The sequence below is a fragment of the Aedes albopictus genome, chromosome 3 (assembly GCF_035046485.1).
Source record: "Aedes albopictus strain Foshan chromosome 3, AalbF5, whole genome shotgun sequence".
Lineage (NCBI taxonomy): Eukaryota > Metazoa > Arthropoda > Insecta > Diptera > Culicidae > Aedes > Aedes albopictus.
Genome location: NC_085138.1, coordinates 95,265,143 through 95,273,765, shown reverse-complemented (window position 1 = coordinate 95,273,765; position 8,623 = coordinate 95,265,143). Strand labels below are relative to the sequence as shown.

Here is an 8,623-nt window from a genome sequence, read left to right as displayed (position 1 = left end):
CAGAATAACCATGAATAAAGAATGAAAACAACAGAGAAAATGGGATCGACGAAAAACTCATTAACAGGAATCACGCCACAACACCATATCGTAATCAACAATCGCCATATTTTTTCTGCTTAGCTGATGTGCTGTGTAAAATTTAAAATAATTGAATTTGTTCATATAAATGTAAATAAACAATAAACAACGAAACAGTTTTATTATTATTATTAGTTCAAAAAACAGCTTCATTGAAACAACAAAATTAAATTTTAGTTCCAATACAACACCTTTTGTTACTTCAAATCATTGCTTTTGTAGATTTGACAAATCGTATTTTTGTTTCGAAAAATTTTATGCATTGGGTTTGACAGCAGGTTGATTTCGAGCAATTTTAGAAACAAAACATTTTATTGTTGTTATGAATTTATGAATTTGTTGAATCAACAAAATTTGCTGGTAAGCGCTGAGTCAACAATAAAATTTGTTGAATCTATGCAGAATTCCTTTGGTTTTACAATATATTTTTCTGCGTGTAATTAAACCTTTTTCTAGAATCCTTATAACTTCGTGTAGAATGGCCCGATCCTTTCCAAATTTGAGCCACTGATACACAACTAGTTGATGAACTTATAGTTAAAATTTGATAATATTTGATGCCCTTTCGAAAAGTTGCAATGAGTTGAACATTTTTTGAAAAGTGGAAATTTTACCTGTCCCAGTTATTTTGAGTATCCCCTGTAATAAAAGTTCAGCCCCGTTTATCAAATGATACAAAAAAGGCTTTTGAAAAGTTTGCATTTTTGTTTCATAATTAAGCATGCTCGAAGTTAATCTGAGCTGTCAAAAGCTCGTATAAAGTTTTCTACATTGAGAATTTACATGTGAATCCCACTAAAGATTCAGTTCTATAACGAAACCAAGAAGTACAGCTTCCGTAACATATTTAATAGTATCTTGCCCCAAATAGATGCAATCATTAAATTCTACTTGGATTTCGATGGGAAGTTTTGGTTTGGGTATCTAGAAGGATTCCTCCTAACCCATGGGATTTTTTCAGGAGTTCCTTCTAGAATTAATCCTGATATCCCTTTTCATATTCCTCCTGGAGTTTCTACGGGAATTTCTTCAAATTGTCTACCAAGAATTGGAATTTCCTAGGCCACACCCAAAATATCAAATTAATCCAGGATTTTTTTCTGAGATTCATCCAGAAGTCCCTCCCAGCCCTGATTTCTCCTAGGGTCTTCTTCGGAAATTCCTACAGAAACTTTTCATGTTTTTTTATTCCTCCGGAAATGCCTTCATATTTCCCCTAGGAAAGGTTTTCAGCAGGAGTTTCTTCCGGCATTCTTCAAAAATTCGTCTAGAAATTTTATCGGAGAGATTCCTGTAATTCATTCATGGCTTTCTTCTCAAGTTCCTTCAAGAGCTTCTGCTAGATTGCCTCCAGCAGTGTCTTTAGAATTTCCTTCAGGAGGTTCTTAGGTTTCCTTCAGGTGTATTTACTGAAAATCTTCTAAAATTTCTTTCTTCTAGAAGATCTTTCTGAAATTTTCGTTTTTGTTTTTTTTCGAATTCGAGAAACCTTCTAGAAATGACTAATGGGAATTAATCACCGTGGATTTTACTCATTTCTGTGGGTTGTCTCTTTTCGGTGACATAAGAAAAGCAGCATACTTCGCGGTAAGCACAACCAATACACTACTCTTTAGCCCTCTTCAGAAGCCTAAAACATTCATTAAAACAATTACAATTTTCTTGGTCAAATTAAAACATACAAAACATTTACATAATACACTTACAACATGCTGAATGTGACCATCAGCTAGGTCGATCACAATTAAGCTGAATAAAATTTTCCTAGACCTCCCATTAAATCTTACACGCCTGAGACGAAACTCGCAAAGAGGAAAAAAGAACAACGTCAAATGTTGCTGCTGTCACGAAATGTCAGTTGTAGCCCGATTGATTACATTACCTAAAACGATGAAACTATTGCTATCCGAGATAAATTATGAAGGCAAGCTTCACTCCGCACAACAAAAATCGATTGAGGGTTTCAGCAAAATTATTTTAAATTTTATTTTTAGCAATTTTTTTGCTGAAATTCAGTAAAATTTGCTGATTTGTGCAGTAAACTTAGCTGATCACCAGTAACGTTTTGCTTAAAGTTCAGCAAACTTTTCTGAAAGTTCGGCAAAAAATTTTGCTGAGAGTTCAGCAAAAATTAAAAAAAACGAATTAATCCACCTAGCGGTGATGGTGCCTTTCTCGTGCCTTTGAAAACTCATCAAGCAGTTGAAACTGTACCACGCTCGCGCTGTATACGACATGCGAGGTTTTTAGGTAGTGTTGTACTTTTTACAAAGGCGTGCGAAAGGTTAAACAAAATTCAAGTGCCATGCTGAAGAATATCGAACTTTCACACGTTCAATAAAAATCCATTTTATAGCACCAGAAATCATATCGTTTATCTGGCTTTTGATGTTTGAGCCTTAAACTCTTAAGAAAAAGCCACTATCTTGAATTTTGAGCCGCCACTTTGGATTTAAGTCTGCGATCTTGGATATTCTGGATGCCATTTTTGGGCTCCGGATATCTTCCCCATGTCAAATATACCCATATGGCATGGTTTTAAGAGGCCTTAACCAAATTGCATGCTTGGGCCCTAAAACTCTATTGGACTGACGCCACCTTGAATTGTGAGCCAACATCTTGGATTTTGGGCTGCCATCTTGGATATTCTGGTCACCATTTTTGGACTCCAGACATCTTCCCCATACCACATATACCCATATTGCATGGTTTTAGGGCCTAAAACTCCTTTAAACAGCCGCCATATTGGATTTTGGGCTGCCGTATTGGATGTGTTGGTCGCCATTTTTGGACTCCAGGCAACTTCCCCATACCAAATATACCCAGATTGCATGGTTTTGGGGCCTGAAACTCCATTAAACAGCCACCATTTTGGATTTCAAACCACCATATTGGATTTTAAGCCACCATCTTGGATATTATGGTTGCCATTTTTGGACTGAATATACCCATATTTCATGGTTTTTGAGCCTAAAACTTCATAGAACAGCCGCCATCTTGAATTTTGAACCACCATTTTGGATTTTAGACCGCCATCTTAGATATTCTGGTCTTAGTTTTTGGACTCCGGACATCTTCCCCATACCAAATATATGCATATTGCATGGTTTTAGAGCCTAAAACTATATTAAACAGCCGCCATCTTGAATTTAGAGATACCATCTTGAATATTAGGCCACCATCTTGAATTTTAGGACGACATCGTGGAATTTATGGGCTCCAGTGTTGATTTCCAAACAAAATTTGTCAACCATGCTAAAGGTTACGAAAAACGCCGCAGTTTGATGTTTCGCTAGGTTCAGTTTTTTATACGGCCAGTTCTACCGGTGCTGGTCCGGATCACTGAAATGGCCATCCCTCCGGAACGCCATGACCGATCCGAACCATTTTCAATAGCAAACAATGCGGTAAAATTCCGGTTCGATTCGAGCTATAATCCGGAAAAACGGCCAATGGGAAGTGCCTTAAAAGTGAGTGAACTTTTTTGTACACAGACATACATACACACACACACATACACATACACACATACATCATCACAATTCGTCGAACTGAGTTGATTGGTATATGTGACTTGACCAGTGAATCAAAATTCAGCCACCGCGCAACAATAACGACAATGTCGCAACCTGAATTTGTTGCGACATTCTACCCCATGCGGCATAGGTTTGTCCCAACTTGAACAGAATAGGACAACGATCGTGCACCTCGATCTTATAGATTTTGAAGGCTTGCGTTGTGATTTTTTGAGCGGTAACTTCGAGTCGGTGAACACTTCAACGCTGCTGAAGTTGTATCATAAAAAAGTTTCGATTCTGGGTTAATAATAATTGATTATTCACGAGTTGAAAAGTACGCAACAAATTCGGCTTCCGTTTTGTCTGCAACAAAGAATTTCGAGATCATGTCATTATCTGTAATCAGTTAGGATAAAGAGTAATCGCCGCATCTTTGTTGCTTGTTTTGTGCCTCTTTTGTCTGACAATTATCTTCACTGGACTTGACCCTCCGAGCCTTCTATCGAAAATTTGTTTTTTGAGTGAACATAGCCTTTCAGTACACTTTGGTGTAGGAGAAAGGCAAAAAACAACTGGAGATAAAGAAGACCGTCTTTGCAAGCCCCGTCTCAGTTACACCCTATTCGACACTCATTCCGTTCGGTTCGTTTTCGGTTTCGACACAGACAAACAGACGTATCACTTGGAACAAAGTACGAATAAAATCATCGTCACAAAAGTATAATCGCCCAATGCTATTTACGCTGTTTCGCAAACTCACTGAATAGATGGCGGTAGTGAGCAAATGTCAAACAGGAGCAAAAACTATGCGAGCGCCATGAGCGAGAGATTTACGAACCACAGAATATTTGAATAATCCGTTAAAAAGGGAAACGATGGAAAGTGGGTAGAGTGATACGTCTGTTTGTCGGTGATTTCGACTTCTTTTTTTCACTTTATCGTTTGTGCTCGGGTTTTTCCTCGTAGTCGGGCGAATAGTCCATTGTACGTCGTGTTGAAATTGCCGCACTCTCGCTGGAGATTTACCGTCTGCTTTTCGACTAGCCTTTTTAATATGGAACACCTGTTATCTGTGTATTCAATATCGTTGTGCTTTCGAAATAGAAAACGTGCCGTTATTAGCATTGGGCGATTATGTTTTTGCGACGATGATTTTAATCGCACTTTGTTCCAAGTGATACGTCTGTTTGGTCTGTGAAAAAAGGTTATAAGTGTTTCACCAAATTTTCATCCCATCCAAAATGAATGGAGTTTCAAAATCATCCCAATTTTTTAATCATCGTAAAAATAACTCTATAAAATTTCCTGAAACTTTGAAATCTGAAAAATTGTTTGTTATACTCAGCTTAAAATCGACATCTGGGTTCCTCAAAAATTTAATTTTACAAAGAGAGATGAGTGTTTATAAGGAGTTCCATATGGGAATCTTCCAGTTTGTTCTCCTCTAGGAATACCTTGTGTTAAATTTAGGATTCTGGGAATCGTGCTGAAGTTCCTGGAAAAATTCCCTGGACGAGTTCCAGGATTGAATCTATCTAAAGCGGTGTACGGCCAATCTGAATGTTTTTCCTTCTTTGAAACATAGGCTGTGCTTTTGAGTTATACTGATGTGGAGAACAGTGGATTATCACTTGTGTTCATAATTCATTTTCGGGTTCGTTCAAAAATTACGTAACGCCGAGGGGGAGGGAGGGGGTCTAGCGCTGTGTATGTGCTTCAAACAAAATTTCAAAATTTCACATACAAAAGTAGTTACGTGGGGGAGGGAGAGGGTCTAAAATTGTCAAATTTTGCGTTACGTAATATTTGAATGAACCCTTCGGCCAAACGGCATTCGGCCAAATGACCCGGAACCATTTAAAGCAAATTCGTTTTAGCGTGTACACTCGTACTCCGCTAAACTGCTCGAATCCACCCGAATGCATTTTTGTGCAACTTCGTCGATTTTCTTTTGACAGCTTCCGGCTCTGTTGGTGTGAGTGTGCCATCGCGCACGCAACCCGCACACACACAACCCGCAAATAATCGAGCAGTAGTTGCTCAATTTCCTTTCGATTTTCCCATCTTGAGATCGATTTTCTTCTCTCGCTCTTGCTCTCTCCCACACACACTCCGTGCACAGCAGAATGCATTACCTACTTCGGCATAGATTTTGGAACAAAAATGAAAACGAAGAAAATGTCTAGATCTGCTCAAATTTGTTTTCCTTGAGAACAAAAATAACCTAAAATGCCTACCTTGGATGAGTCACATCTGCTCCTGTCCGGCATCCGCAGAAACCAAGCGAACAGTCACTGTTTTTTATCTTCTTCCGTCGTTCATTCACTCACCGAAAAAAAAAAAATGGACCACCACTGACACTGCGTTCAGCTCTGGCTGCTGCTACTGCTGGTCCGATCCCGTTATGTTTCTTCCTGCTCTCACTCGCTCACTGTTCACTGTGCCCCGTCCGCGAAAGAGAAAGAAGGAAAACCTTCACCAGTGTTCCAATTTTTTTTCCTTCCTTCCGACCGACACTCCCAAAGTAAAATTTTTCACCTTAAAATTTGTCCCCGGATTCCACGGGGGGGACTTTGAGTTTGATCTTTTCGTAACTTCCGGACCACTCGCACTACTCTCCAAAGAAGCGGATGGAAGATTTTTTGTCTGCGAATGACGCGGACCACGACGCACGCACCGACAAACAATCCGCGAATCAACCCGACGTGAACTCTGGCTGTTTCACTTCTGATTTCGTTCGCGAGTTCGAAGCTCGAGTTCGATCAAGAAAACGGACGACGGACGAGAGACGAAAACGCAAACTTTTGAGCAAGCTTCGCACCTTCGCACCAACACACCATCGCGAATGTGCTGCTCGAAACCGGCCGTGAAGAAAAATTCTACGGTGAGAAAAGAGCTTTTTCATCTCAGGCCGATGACATAGTAAGGCGGCGCGTGAAGCGATGCGCAACGCGTTTGTCGATCAGCTTTCATACACGCGTCATCGAGTAACGCGAAGCATGACACAGTGACGCGCCTTGTGACGCGTATCCGAAGCAAAATTACCGATGCCCAGCACTATAATCACAACCATCAGCATAATGAGAACTCTCAAACCACGACCAAACTCACACCTGACTCAACCCCGTCATGACGAATTCACTCAAAAAGCACACACCACACACCAGGCGCACAGAATCATGAGACCACAGACAAACAGACGTAACACTCTGATAATTCCCATCGTTCACCAATTTAACGGCGTTTTTCAAAATTTGATAGTTGGCCAACTGCCCAACCGCGGCGCTCGTATCGTTTTTGTTCGAGTTTGACGTTTGCTCGCTACCGCCACCTAGTTGATGGTCGGCCAAACTTAGTCCTTTTAGCATTGGGCGAACATGTTCCCGTGACTGTAATTTGAATCGAAAAATGTTCGAAGTGTTACGTCTGTTTGTCTGTGATGAGACGGTCCTAGCAACCATCAGTTCCCCGTACAGCAACTTGTGCATGCACGCGCGTGAAAGCACTCGACGGAATGGTTTGACGCAGCTGCCGACGCTGTGATTCGCATTCACTCTGACTGGTCAACGCGTCTCCCCATGCGTTTTGCACTGGCGCTTACAAAAACTGTTTGAACGCAAACGCGTCGCACTGCGCTTCGCATCACGCAACTCTCTACTATGTCACCGCCGTCACACGCAAGGGCTGGCGGTGACCAGTTGAATATTGGCGTAGAACTACGCCGACAATGATTTTGAATTTTATTTTCATTCAATACTGCATTAACATGTCTAAAGGGTCTAACTCGTTTTGTAAACAAACATTGTTTCTGTCGCTGTAGGGCTTATCTCGATCCAACCACGCATCTGGGGACCGTTATCAGAAAGAACGAAGATAGATCTTTCCGATAACGGCCCCCAAATGCGTGGGTGGATCGAGATAGACCCTACAGCGACAGAAACAATGTTTGTTTACAAAACGAATTAGACCCTTTAGACATGTTAATGCAGAATAGACAAATCTGACGGAAGCTACACACTTAATTGTGATTACCGAGTTAAGTAAATTTTTGACGAGATTAAAACCAACAATCAATATGAAACTGGAAATTCACCCTTGACGCCAGTTTCATCATTTTTCAATGACCCCATTCCCCCAGTACATCATGTTTGAATGGCCATAAGGAGGCGGCGCTTTTGACGCGTTGTACTGTCAACCGTATTTTTCTCCGAGCAAGTTAAGGCGTCGCTTCAAGCGAAATCAGGCACAGGCCAATATTGTGGGGAAAGGTGGGGGGGGGGGGGCGAATGGCGTCTTAAAATCGTTCTGATTTCTTCCTGACATCTTGAAGTTAAATCTATGTTAAAACTGCTGAGCACCGAACTCGTTCAGCAGAAATGCATTGTTTACCTTTCCCATACGATTTTGACAGGTGTTTTACTGAACCTCAGTAAAATCGATTACCGAAACTACCGAGGTCCTACTGCTGTTCTAATCTCGTCAAAAAAGTACCAAACAAGCAATAGGCTAATCCAGATGACCCCCAATTGTAGAGGCGCTTGGTGAGATAAGGAGAAAATAGTTTGTTTACATAAAAAAGCCAATTTTTTGTCGTCAAATTTTACTCAATTTTTGCTCTAGACATACAGAAAAACTTGTAGTTAGAAGACACAGAATGTTGCTAATTGACAAATTGAGGGATGAATTTTTGAAAAAAATCGCGTTCTGGTGGGATTCGAACCCACGACCCCGTATTCGCTAGACCGGTGCTTTAACCAACTAAGCCACAGAACAGGTGATAATTCTGCGGAATAGAAAGCCAAACTGAACCCGAGCCCTCACCATGAATATTCACTTTTTCAAGAACCATCTATCTCTCTTTCGGCTTAGATGTCAATCCACAACACAGCCTTGTTTGTGCCCAACAACTACAAGTGAGAGCGTATTATTTTTATTTGAAGCCGAGACTTACTCTCGCACTCCGCATACCTAGCCACCAAGCAGTCTGTTTGCTGGTGTCTAATTCAGTATGCGTCGAGAGCTCG

At 40.7% G+C, this 8,623-nt stretch overlaps 1 long non-coding RNA gene across 5 annotated transcripts in view; it reads right to left on the bottom strand.

The window, feature by feature from the left end:
* LOC134291856 (uncharacterized) overlaps positions 1 to 6,378 on the bottom strand; it is a 188,387-nt gene extending 182,009 nt beyond the window's left edge. For 3 of the 5 annotated variants that reach the window (XR_009999318.1, XR_009999320.1, XR_009999321.1), the window contains exon 1: positions 5,837 to 6,366. This is a non-coding gene — a long non-coding RNA (uncharacterized LOC134291856). Of the gene's footprint in view, positions 1 to 5,836 lie in introns of all 5 variants that reach the window. The other 2 variants (XR_009999319.1, XR_009999317.1) reach the window with 2 other exon arrangements.
* Between the last annotated feature and the right edge of the window lie 2,245 nt (positions 6,379 to 8,623).